The 20,536-nt window shown below is 36.7% G+C and overlaps 1 protein-coding gene across 1 annotated transcript in view; it reads left to right on the forward strand.

Moving 5' to 3' along the window:
• Nucleotides 1-20,536, forward strand: part of SPON1 (spondin 1) — a 186,314-nt gene that overhangs the window by 76,625 nt on the left and 89,153 nt on the right. The gene's annotated exons all lie outside the window — the stretch shown is intronic.

Below are 20,536 nucleotides of genomic sequence, written 5' to 3' on the forward strand. Positions count from 1 at the left end.
CTTGTGTTGGTTCCACTGCCTATTTATGGCATTGGACAACTTTTTATGGCTTTTTATGGCATTGGACAACTTTTTATGGCTTTTTATGGTTATGGTGCTGCACAACGGCAGCCATCTCTGTGCCCCAGTCCCCTCCTGCCAAAGGCTCTGACAGAACTGTAGTAAGTGCCTTGATCACATCAGTGGAACTCCACTGGAGAAAAAGAATTATATTCCTTATAGAATTCCTTACAGAATTATAGTCACAATAAATAATCAAGATAATTTGATCCTTTGACATTTATTGCCGTCTTCAGCAACGGCACTGCTGTTTCTCATGTTTTTGTTGTGCAAACTAGAGGAAATTAGTCCTTTACCTGTTCAGTCCTACCTTTGCTTTCCATCTCCTCTCTCTTTCTAATCCTCCTATATTTGCACTAAAAGCATTTTAGCAAACATTTATGAACAACTTTTGAAATTGTATTCCAGGGCTCTCTCAAAGAGCACCTACAATTCAACCTCTCCCTGAGTGTGTCCCATTATTTGGCCAATTCTTTTGTACTTAACTGTAGAACTTCCTACAGTTTGAAAGGTATATATCCTTTTCTTTAAATAGATGTTCAAAGAAGTGAAAGAATTCAGTTGCAAGCCATTCATTCATCCATAATGTTACATGAGAAAAGTTTTCACCCTGTTTGGTTTTTTTCTGTGGAAGGTATAATAAACTAGCTTGCAAGTCAGTTTTTAGTTTTGCCTTTATGTCTTTACAACATCTGTTCCAGAAACAGCAAGCTTTGTTTCTGTTCCAGTTTGCTTTGGCAAGTGTATACTGAAAAAAGGATACTGTTAAATTTACAAGTAAATTATATTAATTCCTGTATACTTCTAATAGGTTTTGACTGTCCAGATGGCAGCTAAAACTTCTAACTTTTTCCATGTGCTGGTGGCTTTGAAAAGAAGCAAAAACAACAAAACTAACACCAGCCCCCTCCAACAAATGACAGTTAAATTAATGGCTTTTCTTACCTCTATGCCACAGCTCTGGTTGATAAAGGAGCAAAAATATCTTGTCATTTAAAGAAGACAATAGATTTTTGTGATCCTGTAAAATGTAATTTTTAGGAGCAGAAGAGGTTGGCTCTTGTCCACCTAACAGAGCCCTGCCTTTGTGCCTGAAGCACCTGCAGCCAAACTTCACCTAAGAACAAAATATCTGGAATATGGGGCACTGAGAGGAGCAATGAACTCTCAATAGCTCCATGTTACAGCTGAAGATATTTTTTGTTTTTTCTAACCTGCTGCTGGCATGGAATGAGCTGAATTCTGGTGGATATTTTGAGCTGGACAGCAGTTCTGATGGCTACCTGTTGTTTTCCTCTTAGACTGCCTCACTGCTTTTCCATTTGTCCTCATGTAGACCCAAGTTATTTCAAGGGATTAAGAAGAAAGACCTTAAAATATAGAAAAAATAAAGGGATATCCAGTTTGGAGCTAGGCAATAGTGTCAGACTTTACTGAGGACTTTACTGAGCCCCCACTATCCTTCACATTGTTTTTTTTATTTTCCTTGGGATAGTCACTTTTCTCCTCTGAATTTTATATATGTTTTGGAAAAAAAGAGATTTTTCATCCCCTCCATATTTTGTTGGGAGAATAAATTAAAATATATTCATTTAGTGCATGTTGGTGAAGCATATAAAATGCAGGGGGAGGGGCTGGGTTATAAATTTTTATACATTTTGTTTAACTGATGGCATATTCCTGGATGGCAACTTTAAAACAAGAATTCCTTTCCCACAGAAATACCCAGTAATATTTTCTATTCACACAAGGTTCATCTAATGGTTTCAGAGCATGTTAAGACATTTAATAAAATAAATTTCCTAATACTCAGGCAACTTGCTTTTTATTGGTGTAGAGTGGTTAAGTGCCTTGCATATGTTATAATTCAGAGAGCAAAATGGAAATTAAACTTTGGGCCAATTTAGGGACAGATAAATTGGTAACGAATTTCCTGGTTCCTCTGCAGAAATAGTTCATTACCTCCATCAATAAGTATTTTTTCACGTTGATGTCTCTGACAGATAACTGTGTGTTATCTCTAAGACTGAATTGTGAAAGAAGAGCATTGTGTGCCAGTTTTACTTAAAAACTGAAGTTAAGGGGTCTTTTCTTAGTCCACTGCCTTTGAATAGTGTTTTTGACTGGTCATGACTTTTGGGCTTGCTTGAGGTTCAACTCCAATTATGAGGTGAAAGAGCAAGTTTGATTTGCATGGGAAGCTGTTGCTTAGGAGTCAGTGAGAATATTGACTCGTTAAACAGGATGGCTAATGCAGAATATATTTTCTAATTTTTTTTTTTTTTGTCTGAGGACACAGGAAGTTGTGCTGAGGCAGAAAACAGTCGGGATTCCTTGGCTGTGGCCATGCCATTGCTTCCCCCCATGCTGGGCTCTGCGGTTTTTCCTCTGGGAATTCCCTGAGGAAATCCTCTGGGATGTCCTGTGGCAGCCAGTGGGGTCTGTGCTCCTGCAAAGCCTCTCAGGGCATTGCAAAGTGATTTTCATCCTCAAGAAAGGAAATGTGGGCAGCTCCTCTCGATTATCCCATGCAGGAATGAAAGGGAGATGGATCACTCCAATATTTTTAAGGCAAATGGAACACCACTCCATCGCCATTCGAGGGGGAAAAGGAGATTTAATTCTGATAATTAAAATCCTATTAAAAATGTTGCTCATCTGCAAATGTGAAGGAAAAGATTTTCACCTGTCCTTTCCATGATAGCTCACACTTGATGCTGCTGCCTTCGTTTCTCCCAGGTTGTGAGGCATGAGGAAATTAGATGGGTTCCAAGAAGAAAATCATTCTATTTTCTTCACAGTGTGTGAGGAGAGAAAGGCTGCCATGTGTTGATGAGATCTTCACTTTAATAGCAGCCATTTATCTCTGAATGCGGTCTGGAGGTAAACACAACAATCACTTTTAAAGTTAAAAGCATAATTCAGCCTGGTTATTTTCCTAATCCTGTTTTCATTGAGGTGGATTGGTTCACCTGATCTATTTCAATGGTGATGAATGCAGAATATTTTTTTGAGGAATGCCTTTTATATTTGCTTCACCTTGATTTAGGATCCAAGAGTAAATTAAAAAAAAAAAAAAAAAACGAAAAAACAGAAAAAACATGCCAACAAAACCATACAACTCCTCATCTTTTGAAGTAAAATGCTGATTGGGCCAAGTGGAAATACACAGGAAAGAAAAAAACATTCTTTATGCTGCACTTGGGAGGTGCAAAACTGGTGAAAAGTTGTTTTGCAAATGATTAAAAAAAAATCCTAAGTTCTCCTCAGGAACAACACAGATCACTGCAGTCAGTCTGGATTCTGGAAATAATGCTGCTTTATACCCAGAGTAGACTGGTTGCTAAGGAATAGGTAGATGGAGCCTTTTCACATTAAAGCAAGGACCCATACCTGTGGGGAAATTTCATCAGAAGCTGGTTGTAGATGAAGTTAGTTTAGAGATAAAATTTGAAAAAGACATTATCCTCAAATCAAGAATGTGGTGGTCTTGCAAGAACTTAGTCCAGCCTGATGTAAGCCCTGATAATAAACTTTTCTGCAGCTATTTTGGTTGTTGATAGAGGGGAACCACCAGCTTTTACATCCATACCTTCCATTTTGTACTTGTGAGGATTTATTATCTTTTTCCCATTCCAGTGAGATTTTGTACTTTCCTGTAGAGCGGGAAGCCCATCTTGTTTCTTTCTTTTCCAAGTAAGGAACTGAGCTTTTGTTCCCTTTCTTTTCCTTTTTTCTGGAGCTCTGCTTATACAGAGCAAGACCATAAAATGAGAATTGTGGTGTGATGCTGTGAGTTTTGTGTATGTTGGTCTTTGGGTGTTGATTCACACTCACAATCTCATCCACAGAATTAAACCAGGATCTTCTCAGTATTAAATCCTAGAGTTTCTCTCTTCAGGTGTATTTATAAATAAATAACTTTTTTAAAGGACATTTGTCCCATAAAGAAGTCACTTTCACAGTCATGTAGGACAATTTCTTGTCCTTAATTCAGATAAAATTTCCAGGATGTCCATCAAAACATTCACCTGCTGGCAATTTGGGTATTCTTATACACATTTCTCAAAATTTCACCTGTAAATTTTGCAAACAAGATGAAATGTTTATCATAAAAAATTTAGTGAATTGATCGTATTATTTCCATAATTATTTATTGCCTTACATACTCCTCCTTAAAAAACAGCTCAAGAAATTTGAGCTGTTAAAGTTTTCTCCTCCAAAATAAAAATACTGGTTAAGAATAGAAAAATCCCCCAACCTTGTACATAATTGTCTACTTATCATAGGCTTTTCCTTTAAGTTTTCACATTTACTTGACTTGAATTACGGAGTTTAATAATGGTCAAGATGAAAGTATAGACATTAAAAAAAAAGAGATACTTAACATTGGGGAGAAATGTATTGATTTAATTAAATCCCTGTCATATGTCCTCGGAAGAAATGTCAAATTAAAGCCAGCTATATTGCTTAGATATTTCAGATGTGACACAAATGAAGGCTTTATTAATTCCTGGGTTCCTAATTGTTTTATTTGCATCACAGCACACCATGGCTCTTGGATATGGTTCTGCTCTGGCCCCCCCTGTAATTACTTAGGACTTGGGAGAGAGAAGCCCAAGCCTGTCTTATTAATTGCTTGGTTTCCTTTAATAGTCATACATTATCTGCAGGATTTATTTGTTGACCACTGCTTCTGCTGTTTCCTGCAGTCTCAGTTCAAAACCTCTTTTTTCTTATGGTAAACCTTGAGGCACAGTACATGCTCTTATCTGTACGTAGATATAAAGAATTGCGGACAGATAAAGTGGTTTATTGAAAGGGTGTATGTGAAATCTCTGGTTCTTTTACTTATTCATCCTAAGAGATTCACAAGATTTCATAGTGGTAAAATAGACTGCTTTTTTCTGTTTTTTTTGTTTATTTTTTTTCCCCCCAGGTTTTTGTTTATTTATTTATTATTTCCCCAGTTTTGCTGTTGTATTGTACTTTATATGTATGGTGCTCAAAGGAGCATCCGAAAATGCACCATCACTGGTGCCATCACAGAATTAGTGACTTCAAACAAACCCACACACTTCAAATTAAGAACATAAATATTTTATTTTAGAGATTAATATTTCTAACAGTTTCTGATTTTCTTCCTAAATCTATGGGTTTTTTTGCTAAACTGTTTTTTTTTATTGTGATGGAGTAGAAAATATATTTCATGATTGAAACGACCAACACAAAGAATATGAATGAAAAATATCACACACAAAAATATTCCCACTGTTGTTTTTATAAAAACAACACTGGGAATCCAAAGATTTTATGTGGGGTAGAAGAGGAGCCAAAACAATTTGGCTACTGGAACAAAATTTATGTTGAGGAAGATGAGGTCCCTGTGAGAGTGATGGAAGGCAGTTAAGGACAAGTCTGGTCCTGCTAAAGCAGTAAACTGCTAGGTTTGTGTCACATTAATTAGAATTATACTGGAAAACAGCAGATTTCCCAACTTTGTTGAGAGAACTCACTTGGAGTTTTGATAGGCAGGATCCCCCCCAAACAAATATTCCGAATTACAGTTGCATATCTGCCCTTGCCTACAGTGCTGCCGCTCCACAATCAACATTTCTCTCTTAACTTGAAAGCCGTTCTTTATCCAATGCACACATTATTTCCAAGCAACAGTGGGAAGCCTGGGAGAAAACAGAATGAAAAGAGTTTTGGTTAGTCAAGCAATTTTGGTTTTGTCTTTTTTTTATTTTTTAAAGAAACAACTTGTACAGCACCAGACACAATTTCAGATTAGGATCTCTGCAAATGTCAATAGATTTTGTTTGAATCTCCCATGAGAGCATTTCAGAGCTGATAGCCCTGACAATTTTAAGACAATACAATTTAAAAAGAGCTGTATATATTGGAAGAATTTTTTTTTTAATTTGTTGGCTCACGAGAATTTTACTGTGCTTAGCTGCAACTGTGGCACAAGAAAGTTTTCTCTGTGTTCTCCTCCTCATCATCAAGTTTTTTAGCTTCTGTGTCACTTGTGCCACTCCTGTCACCCTCAATCAAGCAAAGAGGTGAGGCCAGCACTGAGCCCTGATATTTCTTTGCATGGAAGGAGAATGAGGGGAGCAGTTCTGTTGATCCCCCCTTGGTTTTGTGCGCAGGATCTGAGCCTGTGGAGCTGCGGGCGCAGCGCATCAGCCTGATCCTACACCTGTGTCCTCTCTCATCACAGACAGAAAAGGGTTTTACTTTCCCATGGAAAAGTTACTGCTGAAATGCCTCCCTGCTAGCACTGACCCTCAGAACCTTTGGCTTCCTGTGAAATTAGACTTTTGTTTAAATGTTAATAACTTTTGAGTGGTTCTGTGCCACTGGTCGCCGCTTTTCAAATGCAAAATTGTGTCAATAAGGTGGGAATAAATTTAATAGGCTTAATGGTGCCTGTAGAATAAAGCAGCTTGTCTGTGACCTCCTCATTAAGGTGTTTGCTGACAATGCAGACTAACAGCAGTAGGACATTAATACTACTGTGTGAGGAATTACTTTATTTTAAAAGACTTCAGCAAATTTTCATGCCTTTATCTGTCCCCATTCTTTCTGGCTGCTAGAACCTGTCAGTACTTCAAATACCTTATCTTCCTCCTTGACAGAGAATTTCTAAACATACATAAATCTGTGGACCTAATTGCTGTTGAATATTTTTTTCAGACATGTTTCCCAGGAAACAGTCTGAACCATAAAAATGCTGAACCATAAAAGTGCCACCACTGTGAAGTTAAGGTATTTATGCCACCTATACCTTCACTCTTTTCTTTAGATTTTGCTATACCCGTCTTCTTTTTGAAGCAATTAGCATTTTGAATGTAAAACTAGTGAGAAGTTTAGACTGAAGTTTAATCACCTGTTTCTTCTGAGTCAGCTCTGGCTTTATCTCAAATCAGCCTTGATGCAGCAATGGAAGCTCATTGTTTGTGCAGAAATGTTGTGTTTTGTATTATTCATGCCCAACACAACTTTTTTCCCACCCCTAAAATAGTTAAATAAATGTAACTGGGAGGTCCTGCAGTGCTTTGGGTGTGCCAGGACTGTGTGTGGCTGAATTTGAAAGGTGTGAGCCTGGTTTAAAGCACAAAAGTGGTTTTTCAAATGGGACCCCTTGGTGCGCAACAGCTTTTGCACTGGTCTTGTGTTGGGATGGTGGGAAATGCACTCAATGCAACAGTTTGCCAGAGAGAATTGCAAAATTGACTGAGAATGAGCAACTTCCAGGGAGTGATACTCTCACCATGTCACACAAGCTGTATCAACAGATGATGGTAATGGAAGCAAGATTGAAATAGTCTAAGGTGAACCTTAATATTTAGGAATTTTTGTCAAAAAGCCTCAATTACAAGAAAAAACCAAGAACAGGATGATAAACTTTTGAGTTATACATAGCTCCTCCTGATTTAACAAAATCCACAAAGAGAGTTAAAAAACAAAATAGGAGCTCTAACAATGTGCTACGTGATAGTACTTGAAATTCAGATATTATAGATTGAGCAGAGTGTGGTCAGCGTTATTCAGGGAGCTGCCTGTTACCTTTTATTTTCCTCCAGAGCTGCTTCTTTTATTTCAAAAATAGTTCTCAGGTGCTTTACAAAATCAGGTTTTTCTGCTGTTACAGCTAGAATTAGTGTTATTGTCTGGTTTTGTATCACTGATTCTTCATTTCGGCAAATCACGACACAACATTAACTGCAAGGTGAAATGTGAGGGTTCATTTTAAAATGTAAATATTAAAATAAATTTTTTTAAAAAATTATATAAATATGTGTTTTTATGTATAATGAAGTTGCTTTTTCTTCAGAAATCTTTACACTTTTCAAATTCTTAAAATATTTCTCCAGAGTAATTCACAGGGAAACAATGAGAAGTCCTTGGCCATGGAACTTCATTGTGCCATGTAATTTAGGGGTACAACACCTTTATTCCTTTATTATCTGCAGCCATTGTAGATTTTTTCTGATTTTGTCTGATCATATAGAATTGAAAAATTGTTAATGGTTTGAAATAGAAATGCTTGGAATAAATAGAATTTTCTTTATAACTATCCAATGCCTTAACTGTATTTTCACAATTTTACTATCTTCCAAACCTATATATTGCTTTGTATATTCTACAACAAATAAGTGTTGTTCTTAATCATACAATCCTAATATAATACACAATTTTAACCAGGAAAAAAAAAAAGGAAGAAATCGATCATTCCATGTCATGAAAATAATTTTAAAATCAATTTTTAAGTATAGGAGAAAATGAGGTTTAGAAGAACTAGAAAATTCCTCTTTCTGTGAGTGGTCATTTTTTGATTATACATTCATATTTTCAGTTATTGGGCTACAAATAAAAGAAGTGGATTTTTCTTTTAAATAAAGAAAAATTTAAAAGTCACCCAACTCCTTGAGATTTTGAGTAAGACCTTGACGGCTGTACTAGCTTTCATATTACTGCAAGATTTTCAACTGCATATTACCTCCCATCTGTCCATATTTTACACCCTTCTTTACTCTTTAAACAAGTCTCTAAACCCAAGACTAATCCCTGCATTCTTCACAAGGTATTTTAGGGTAAAATATGACTAGGAAGCAGCTTGCCTCCTGCTGGCTCCAATATTATAAATACATATATTTCAGTGCACTGTGGCCCCTTCCTTAAGCTGTTGAATTTTAAATTCCCCACAGCATCTAGTGTGTTCTGCACCTATCAATTACAGAGGCCAGGCCATGGCAGCACAAACGAGACCTCAGCTTCTCAGAGAGCCTGGATGCTTGCTTTTCTTTGTCACACTTCTTTAGCATGGATCTTGAAATGTAACACTGTGGTTAAAATATCTGATGTGGTTAAAAAAGCCTCGATGTTCATTTTTAGATTGGTTTCCTAAGAAACTGCAGTTTATGTGATGGTGCTGTTCATCTGTCAGCTGCAAATCTGAAAACTAGTGAGCAAGCCTGAACAAAGGGTAGAAAGTGAAAACAAATTTGTGTTAGATGGAGATAATTAGGGAAGATTGTCAGGAGGTTAGAGGAGGAAGATGCTGATGAATTACCTTCCTCTGAGAGAAGGACACGACCCAGGGAGATGCTCCCTTTCAGGCTCTCTGCTTTGTGAAGCCAACTTGGAGCTTGCCTTCTTGCTGTAGTCACGTTCAGCCACGTATTATGTTAATATTTCCTATCAGAACAACATAAAACATTTTCCTGGAGTATCAGTGAAGGATTCCTGCTTTGCCCCCCTCATATTCCTAAGTGGAGCTCAAGCCATTAGAATGTCTTCCACCGCTCTCAATTTTCTCTATAAATAAAGGCAGAATCTCATTTTGAACTTTGCTGAAGGGCAGAAGCAGCTGCTCCCCTTGCAGTCAGAGGTCTGTCAGCTCAGGATGAATCCCTATCATGGAATTGGTTTGGAAAGAGGGACTGAGATAAAATAAACCCATCTTCCAGCCAAACCAAAGGGCTCTCAGCCTTTTATTCAGGTAGTAAAACTCAAATCTCCAAAAGAGAAAATGCTTTTGGTGGTTTCTGTCCTTGTGCTGAAGGATGGAGCTGGTTCAGATGATCTCAACCATCTTATGGAATAGGTTTTTTCAGCTTTATCCTAGAGAACCTGTTTGTTTGACATGTGGATTCCTCAACTGCCTCCAAACCAATCAATCAGATTAGTGACTGGCTTCATTAATTCTCCATGCATCAACAGCAAAAGTTTTCCCATTTTCCTTGCATATTCTGAAGAATTATGGAACATTGCTGCTTGTCTCCAAAAATGAAGAATGGCAAAATTATGGACCCCAAATCTTAATGTCGAAGCTCAGCTTTTATTATGCTTCTTGTGCTTCAGGTAACAAATGTAAATTTCTTTAGTCAGCATGTTTGGGTCATCTTATAATTTGCTGATATACCAGTAATATTTCTCAATATTTAAGTCTCCCCAGTGACTGGATTGTGGCTGTCCTCTAAATGGTTGAATTTAGGGATCAAGGTTTCAGGGAGTGCAAAAATATAACTGTACTGAGATATTGATTTAAACCAGTCCATGATTTGCTTTGGTGGTTAAATCTAAAACATTGCTGGTCATTAGAATAAGCCTGTTCATTTCTTCATTAAAATCTCATTTTCTCAGCGGTTTAAATTTTCCTCATTTGGTCATTAATGTAGAACCTCAGGTTTGCTACTGTTTTCTATTCTATATGCTGAGTATACCTAAAATTATGTCACTCTTGGTGTTGAGTCTTTTCCTCTTCACTTATGATTAAATGAACAAACAAATAGCTTGTACTGCCATCCTTATTGCCAACATTCAAATCAGAGATTCTTGGAAAATGTATGTGAAATATTTATTTTCCTAGCACCTTCACATTGGACAAGGTTTAAAATTTTGGTTTTAAGTGATCATTTCATAACTTAATCATGCCCTAGAGAGCCCCTGACACTTTCAAACACCAGGTTTCCCTGTGCAGCATTTAATATTTGTGAAGTCTCTACCAATCCTATTTATTTTCCCATTCTATCCTTTAATACATATTATTTTCTCCTTCATTATTTTTACCTACTCCAGTATTCATAGGAATAGTAACTATCCTGTTCCTGGTTTTATCTATTGCATTTTATATTAATTTCCCCATTTTGTCCTATGTCACACTGAAACTTTATTTCTTTATGTAATAACTGGAAAAAGTTCTATTGCTCTCTTCATGATTCTCCTTTTGGACTACATCCCATGGTGTATACAGAAGTGTTTGTACATATATATATATATATATATATATATATATATATATATATATATATATATATATATGATATGACTTTTAATTTTATCCAAGACCATAAATACAGGCTGTCCTACCTACCAGAATAAAGTTGTTTTTCCTCAGGGTTCTTTACTGAAGGTGGGACTCATTCTGATTCTCTAGAAGAGACAGCAGAGACTTGGTCTAATAGGATTATTGACTACCTGTAAATGCAGCTTTTATGCACATTTATGCCTTTCCAAAACACTTATTTAGCATTGGCACTTTTTATATTCTAGATAGAACATTTTTTTGTTATTTGAGCACCTGGTAGGATTAACCCAAGTGCCAAAAATTACTTGTTTTTCTGTAAGGGTGCTGTGGACTGCCAGGCTGATGCTCAGTGCAAATTAATAAAATTTAAATATTTAATTACAATAAACTGGAAGAAAAAAGGCTGCTAATAATTTTGGGTTTGGGATACTTTTTACATACTGAGGAATCCACTGATCAGTAAAAAAACTGTGTAAAATATCCTTAATTAAATATTAGGAAAACAGGAAAGTTGGATGCTACTGGTAGATGAGGCTTTCTTGTAAAATAATTAATATATTAGGATATAATTAGGAAAAACTTGAATATGCCAAATATTTGGTGTGGTAATTCAAAAGAACTTAAACCCATTGGATTAATTAGTATTAATTACATTTTTGTAAGGCGGGGAATTAACTGTCCTTTTACTACCAAATAATAAACATGTAAATCAATGAAATTTTATAATATCTGTCAGGGCATGCTCTAGGGAAACATGAAATTGGTTTTTTTTTGGACTAAAAGGAAGGGAATTCTGATCAAATTTTACAAGCACAAGACAAGCCCTGCATGTAATCCAGTGAAAAACTGAATTTCTAAATAGCAAAGCTGCTTAGTTCTGCAGGCTAAATCATCTGTAAAGATGGTGTTTTATTATTTTAGTCCTACTGCTGCTTCATTTTAGCACTGAAACAAAAGCAAAAGGAACACATTCTCATTATTCTCCAACTTGTATGCAATATTTTTACATATCATGAGGAAAAGGGAAAAGGAAAATCTGTTGAAAATAAAAGAAATGAGAATCTGTCAGGAGTAAATCTGACAGTTCATTTCATCTCATCATGCAATTACAATGTTTAAATTAATAAAAGCACATTAAAACAATATGCACATTTACTATAATGCATCAGGGACAATGATCCTAAGGACAAAACTTTTATTGTCATGGTTTTATTCAAAGACTGACTAGTCTTTTAATTTTAATAAAGGAGCAGTTTCTTGGTTTTAAAATTAGAAACCAGCCCAGTGAGCAAAGGGTCCGTTGGTAACTAAGTGAAAAGTCCATTTTCAGATCATAGCAAGGAGAGTTTTATGCATTGCCAACAGCTTCCTTTCAGTGAATGATAGCCCTGCCCTGTGGGTTTTTGGGGTTTTTTGTTAGGGTTGGGATTAAATGTGTGAGATACTATTTTTTGTTTGGATTTAGATGTTTATTTGGCTTTATTTATATTAGAGTTTTATAAGTTGTGAGTTTTAAAGTATTTTATTAATAAATTATGAAACAGTTTTGTATCTTTAACTAGGTTTTTAAAGATAAATTGCCTGATTAAAAATTAATTTAAAATTATTTTTAGTTTAAACTTAACAAATAACTATTTGTGTTTTGTTAAGTGGATTTTAAAATTCGATTATATAATATTATGTAAATGTATGAAGAACTTGAAAAAAAATTCATCATTGTTTTTAAAATTGTTTGTTTATATGTTATTATATAAATTATACATATTATATTTATACTTATATGTTTATAAATATAAATATATAAATATATATGATGTATAGACATATAAATTATAATAATTTAAATTTATCATTATATATAATATATAATAATATATAATATACAATATATAATATAATACCTATTATATATTATATAATATTATATATATTATTTATATATTTAAAATTATAAACTTTACAGCTTTTATTATGTGATATAATATATATTTTTATTTAAATTATTTATTTATCATTTTAGTTTTATTATTTAATTTTGGAAGGTTTTTTTATGGTTTATGGTTAAATGCAGCGTTCTCTTGAGGGTCAGTGCCTGTCAGTACAGAAAGTCTAAAATTCTCAGCAACCAGGACCCCAACACTAATCCTTGGGGTAAAGGAGATTTGCCTTTAGCAGGAGGTTTATTTGGAGAGCTTTATCCCATCAGAGGTATCTCAGCTATTTTTCTCCTGTGTCCCATTGTTGTGTATGGGCACCAAGGAAGCCTCTCCAAATTTTTGTGAAGGAAATGGCAGCAGCGGCACAGAGCAGCTCCAATGTCCCTAAGGCATCTTGACAGAGCAAAAAAATATTAACCCCTGCCTGCTAATGAATTTATGGCAGCCCTAGAGGGCATTTGGGGCCCTCATGACCAGTTCAGGGAGATCCCCACACCTCTCCCTTAGTCTGTCCTCATTGGCCTGCCAAAATCTTAGCAATTAATTTCAATTCTTATTCATTTAATCCTTCTATTTGCTCCTGAGCAGATCACCTCTCTTCCTACAGCAGCTCAGCCAGGATATTGTGCTAATCCTCACCCTGGGGAGCACATCCAGCATGACCATCCCAGCGAGGATTACTTCAGAAGGAACAAAAGGAAAGAGGAGAAATGGGACCAAAATGGCCCAAAACAGCAACTGCTTGGGCGCCTGTGACCCCCTGGCTCCCACTGTGCCCCTGCCAGGGTGGGGGGACTCAGCAGAGATAATTTTTGAGCAGAAACAGTTAATTTTTTGAGCAGAAAAGGCTGATTCACAAGGGCTCTGGGCAGAGCTGTGAGTGCTGGCTCATTCTGCCCTGCATCAGCACACAGCCCACAGCTGCTGTCCCCTCCCCACCATTTCCTCAGCTATAAAAAAAAAAGACAGGGAGACTGTGAGATGGTCAAAAGGATCCAAATTTATTCTATTTGTGGGGTGCCCCAATGAAGGAAGGAATGATGAATCTGACCCCATGTTCTCAGAAGGCTAATTCATTATTTTATGATACTATATTATATTAAAGAGTACTAAACTAAACTATATATTAAAGAATATAGAAAGGATACTTACAGAAGGCTAAAAAGATAATAATGAAAACTTTTGACTCTTTCCAGAGCCCTGACACAGCTTGGCCCTGATTGGCCAAAGAGTGAAAAAACTCAAAGCAGAATCCAATGAAACAATCTCCAAACACATTCCACATGAGCACAACACAGGAGAAGCAAATTAGATAATTATTGTTCCCCTTTTCTCTGAAGCTTCTCAGCTTCCCAGGAGAAAAAGCCTGAGTGAAGGGATTTTTCCAGAAAATGTGAATGCCACACAAATTAATTGTGGAATACCTCTGCTTATATACTATTTTAGGAAGGCTAGTAATATTTTACTGCAGTGAAAGGGTTAATCATCACATCAACAAACTTATGCATTATACAACATCTCTTGCTTGCAGAAGTTGATGTAATTTTCTTTTCTCTGATTGAATCCTCTTGCAATCTTGATTTAATCCTCAAAGTTCTGTTTGCTCCCACCCAGGCATCCTGTTATCAAATCTCTTATGCTAACCAGGTCCAAAGTCCATCATCTGTCTTGTGTCCCAAAATCTCCCCCTTCTCTTTTCAATCAAAAAACCCTCCTTTAGTGGCCTTATTAATTAATCTCTGCACACATTGAAACAAGCAAGGTATTGTGAATAATACAATTATTATCAAAAATCATCACATATATACCCATCTTAAAAAGAATCTTTTAGCTAATAACTCCAACATCTAAAGGCTTAGACTTGATCTTTATAAATGCAAAACGTTTAATGCATTACTGGATTTAGAAATATTGCCAGAAGTGTAATTGCACCAAAAGGTTTGATTCTTATATACAGGGTGACAGGGAGAAACATCCCAAGCTTTAGACTGACTTCTTCCTGTGAATTTAAAAATTAACACAAAAATCCAATTTCACAGAACCCAGGAGCTCTAATTCTTGGGGTTCCAAAGGTGTTTCAGGAAGATAAGGGGTCAAAATTGATTTGATTTGTTTGCTTTCAAAATTTTTAGTGTAAATATTAGTGTAAAGTTCTGGAGGAGCTATACTCAACAAGGAATTTTTCCTGGTGGTTGGTCTCTGATAGGGACTATCCAAATTTCCTGTTTTCAGCCCAACATAAAAATAATTACTCGTGACTTTTTTTTTTTTTTTGAGGATATTTTAAGAGAACTCTGCATGTGACATGCAGCAGCTCTCATCAGGAATGGAGAGGTGTGAGGATGAGTGGGTGGGGTTTCATCTGCACCTAGAGGAGTTAAAAGTTAAAAACCATATACAGTAAAATCCTGTGCAGAGTGGCCATAGAGGACATTGCCTATTGCTGCCTGTGTCCCTAAACAAAAACATAAAGCAAAATCTTGTTTCATCCTCATGTGAGGAAACCATCTTGCAGTTTTATTTCATCACAATGTATTTTTACTCAAGCCCACATCTCAATATTTTAAATGAAAATCTGATGTTTCTGTGTGGCAGGTTCTTTGAGGTCTGCTTGTTTCAAAAGACAGGGCTGTGCCAGGTTGTAGATGGCACTGAGAGACTTCATTGAGCCAGACCGCAAAGTTCTCCTAGGGACACACTGGAGTTTTCTGTGAGTGTGGTTTTGTGTGTGGATCTGCCCACCTGAGACCCTTGCTCAGTAGCTGCAGCTGGGGATAACCAAATGAAGTTTCACTTTCACGTGAGCTGTGAAAATACCTTTTTTCTCATTCTTTTTAAACAGGGCAATCCACACAGAGCAGCTCTCTGTGTGAGCAAACCATGCAAAACATGAAAATCAACCAGCACATCTTCATAAAGAGACAAAGTCTCCTGATGACATCTAATCCAGCAGACATAATTAGTGAGCACAAACACACAAACACCCAGATCTGAAACTCTTCAAAAGGGCTGCATGCTGCTGCAGTTCTGCCCAAATCCATCCTGTTTGCACTGCTGTGTGGGTTTGAGCTCAAGCTGCAGAGGCAGAGTGTTTTACAGTCACAGAGGTTAATGCAGATTTTCTTGATGACTCTTCATGTTTTGTCACATTTTCTCATGCTGCTCCCATGAAGACAATGCATCTTCATTCCTGTGACAGGGCAGGTGCCGGCTGAATGGGAATGGAGTTTGTGCTTATCTGTTGATAGCTCAGTGGGAATAGAGCATTTGTGAAATTCTTCTTGGCTGTCAGAGGAGCTGAGGCACTTTCCCCCGTTCCTCTCAATTCACTTTTCAATCTCAATAGCTTATTGGAATGACAGGGTATCAAAACGTCTGGAAAGCTAAAACCATACATCAAGCACCTGTGTATTGCAGAGGTCTGACAGTGCCAACAGAGTAGATGGATCTTATATAATCTCTGTCTCCTGGAAAGAATAAAAGGAAAATTTTATAGGCTTGACCTGTGATCTCAGAGAAATAGCCTGAGTTTTGTCTGGGTGGCTTGGCAGAATTGGGTGCACTGAGTACTGTTCCACTTGGTATTTAATAAGCAGAAATGCCCCATGTAGAGGAGTAGTTGTGAAGATTCAGTTAAACATGAAGGAAATCTTCAGAGCAATGGTCCCATTTCTTAGGGCTGTATTTCATTCCAGTTGCTGATCTTGTTTCAGGACTTTGAGTTTCATTACCACACTGCCTCTGACAGGTTGATAAGCTGGGCATCTGAAAGAATCAAGATAACTTCCCTCACCTCTTTGTTTTCATTGCAACTCAGGAGAGCTGCCCTTGTCTCCTATTTTCTCTTTTCAACTGAAGTGAATTATTTGCTGCTTCTTTAACTCCATCCACCAGCTCCAAACCTCTCCAGTGGACGTGACAAAGTGAAATATATGTGCAGCCCACTGAATTCCTGGGATGCTGCCCAAAAGAGAAGGAAAACAGTTGAGAAAATGGATCCCAGCATCCATGGACTCAAAGGAACTTATTGTCTTTGCTGCCTGCCCCTTCTTTATCAGTTTCTGCAGGGAATGCAATGACAGATGGAATCCTGGGTGGGATTTTAGGATGACCAAGTTGTTCAAGCACATCTTTATCTCACACAGCACAGCTTCTCCTACTGGGGAACCACCAGCTCGGTGTGAAAATCCTTTCAATCTGATTCAGTGTCAGTGTAGCTAGGAATTCAGAGCTGCAAGAGGCAAGAACAGATCACCCAAATAAAAATATCCCAGGAGAAGTGATTGCTGAAAATGTGTATCAGATCTGTGTGTGTGTGTGTGTGTGTGTGTGTGTGTGTGTGTGTAAATTTGCAGGAGTAACACGCCTGTCTATCAAAGATCCTCGTGGTGTTGAATTGAAGCAGAAACATATGTAATGTGCCTGTGAACAAGGAGCTTTGAGGAGCTGCTGAATTATGCATTCTCTGGTTAAATTGCTACTTAGTGCTAGAGCTTGGCTTATAGAAGATGCAAATATGCAGCAATCTATGTAAACTTTGCCACGGAGGAAGAATGATGTAATGTGCAGGAAATCAATATTTCCTCGTGCAGTGTGAAAATTAAACTGAGTCAGTTTGTCAAAATAGATTTTTCTACTTACTGCTGAGAGGGCTTGTTGCTAAGTTTGTTGCAGTGCCATATTTAGGAAATAAGATCATGAGTGGGTTGAGCAAAATTATGCTATAAGGAGTCTACTGTGCAGAGTACCAGCCTCTAATAGATGGAGAAAGCTATTAGCAAAAAAATGTTTCTTAATTACTTCACTACAGAGCAAATAAGCATTGTTTTTGAAAGAAAAAGCCTGAGAGAATTTTTCTGTCTGACCTTTTGCCCTGGAGATGCTTTGTGCAGCCTGGCTCTGTTTTTCTTATCTGACTGCTGTCCACCACCTACTCTGGGGGTACAGCACCACTTCTGGTAAGCTGCCCTCAGTAGTTATGTTTTTCTCAAGTTATGTTTTTCTCTACCAGCATTGCTGCTGAAATAATATTTAGAAAGTCAGGAACAAATTAAGGGCGTGTAGTAAAATCAAAAGTAACAATTTCTCCTCACAGACAATTAAAACATCATAAATAAAATCATGTGAGGATTTACTTAGGCTGGAAAACACTTGCACCTCATCATAATCTGTTTGTTTGCTCCAGTTGCCACAAGCATTCAAGGACTGGTATTAATTAAAGTACATTTAAATGAGATATTACTACTGAGTTCAGTAGTAATAGGCTTATTTTTCTGCATTGCTGTTCCATTCATCCTTTATTTGCCTTGCCTTTTACAAGCTAATTTGATGTATATTACTCCTTTACTATCTATAACTCCTTCAGTGATTTGTAGAGCAGCGTAAGCAATTTATGCTCATTGTGTGTGTGCTGCCTTAAACTATGGTACATAAACGTATTAGGAAGATGGAAGCGGAGTATCCTTTATAAGAATATATCAAGTCATAATGGGGTTCCTTGAGATCTCAGAATTCACTTTGTAATGTTGTTTTTGGAAGAAAAGAAAGAGAAGTTTTCTTCAGAAGGTGCCATATTGAGAAGTACAGGTTTTTCTTTTGTCTCACCAAATTCACAAATGATCTGTCCTGAGCTTGAGGAGTCCCTGAGCTCCCAGTTAAGCCAAGCTCTTTCCTAATGCTAAAAAAATGCTGTTCTTGTCTGCTCCATGCCTCTGAAAGAACAATGAGAAATGAGGAAGAGAATGGGAGAGGCTTTAAATGTCATCTTCTGCAGAGCCACATGCTGATTTACTAATATTTTAAATAGCTGCTGGCCTAACCAGCTATTGTTTTCAAGTACTTCTCATTCTTGTTGTGCACCCTCAGTTATTTGGTCTTTGTTTTCACTTTGCAGAGGGGAGGTTGGAGGGAGGTTCTGCTTGTGGCGCCTGGAGCCATCTGAATAAATGAATTTAACGGTGCCAGTATAAAATGAGCTTGTTGCAAGCAGGCAGTACTCTCAGAGCCAGGGATGAATTTCTGTGGTTTCTAAACAAGCAAACTCTCTTCCAACAAGCAGAACATCGTGGCTCCCCCATGGAGGCAGCCTGCAGTTGCTGCAGGATTTTCTTACAGCACAGGAGAAATTTCTCTGTCCATATGAGCACACCACACATATGAGAAGCAAAAAGCTTCTCCTTTGCTTGGAATTTATGACTTCCTCATTACAGATGAGGAGACATTGTGGTTTACTGCTTTCTTCATGGCACACTAACTTGTATATATATTGTATATACTTGTATATATTATATATATATATATATATATAATGTTTGGATGGTGAACTCCGAGCTCTCAGCAGCAATTGTGGTGGAACAGCTGAACTAACCTATACTGTGAAGAATCAAACCCATAGTGTTTCACTGATATTTTTATTTTTTTCCAGTATTGGAAAGATTTAAAGAAGCAGAAGAAGGTTTGTAATAATACTTTACATCTTTTCAGTTCAGAGGTATCTTCTTTTGTAACAAGCATTTCCTACATCTGTGTAATTTTAGAATTAGAGAAAATAGGTTTGATAGTATGAAACAAAGCAATTTTTACACTTAATTAAAGTTATTCAGTGACAACTTTCTGTCCCTACCATCTTAAAGGGTACAAAATTTCCTAGGAAGTTATGTTCATGGTTTGAAAAAGATCTACTTGTGGATCAATATTTAAGGATCAGAATCTCATGTGTCTGGCAGACTTTCTGATTCACATCTTGAGTTTAACATTTGAAGTTAAGGGGGGAAACATCTATCTCTAATGAGCAAACTAAAGGTGATTTAGGAAGGTTTTGAAAGGATTTTTGAAATGGAAAAAGAACCTGTGGTAGATAAGAGACTGAGTTAAAGGAGTACTGAATCTTTTAGTTCTTTACAACAAGTTTTAAAGGAAAAAATGTATGCCGGGTTTTTTTCCCAGTTGTTTATGATTATGACTGTCATTTTGGAGGCAATTTTTTTTTTCCCAGAGATTTATGAAACACAATCTATAGAGACACTACAAAAAATGTTGTCAAAATAGGAGCCTAAAATTTTGACTTTACCTGTGAAAAATTAAATGCCTGGTAACAAAACTGGATGAAAAGCTGAGTAGGTCATACAGCAAACATGCAGGTTTTTTTAGCAAATAAATGTTTAAAGGTTTATCTAGAAAGATACATTTCCATGGTGTTCTAAATTTCCAGTTTTGAAAAATGGTACCAAGACCAAAATATCACCTGAGACTTGTTCAGACTGTTGGTATCATCACTTCATGTCATCATGTGCAAAAATGGCAGCAATAGTGGAGTTTACTAAGAATTGTGTTAGTATGTGAGATAAAGTAAAATATTTCTCATTTTCTGGATAAGCACTGCAGTGCTAACAGCAAGGAGAAGTAATAAAAAGTAATTTATTGCACAAATGCCACTCTAAACACATCCAGCAGAACCTCGGATGAAAAATGGACCTTGTTTATATATATATTAAAAAAATTCTCATCATAACTGCACATAAAAAAGTTATATTGGCTCACATGGCCCTTACTGTTTCCTAGGAGAACCTTAACTTTCTGGTCACTCTAGACTCAGTAGTTTCTCTCTCAACTGCTCTTTTGTTTCTTGACATATAAGCTTCGAAAGAAAAAATCAACTGCACCAATCTCCTTTTCTTCCCCTTCTTAATTTTTTTCAGTATTCCTTGAGCTTTACCTTATT

This window comes from Ammospiza nelsoni, chromosome 6, assembly GCF_027579445.1.
Source record: "Ammospiza nelsoni isolate bAmmNel1 chromosome 6, bAmmNel1.pri, whole genome shotgun sequence".
NCBI lineage: Eukaryota > Metazoa > Chordata > Aves > Passeriformes > Passerellidae > Ammospiza > Ammospiza nelsoni.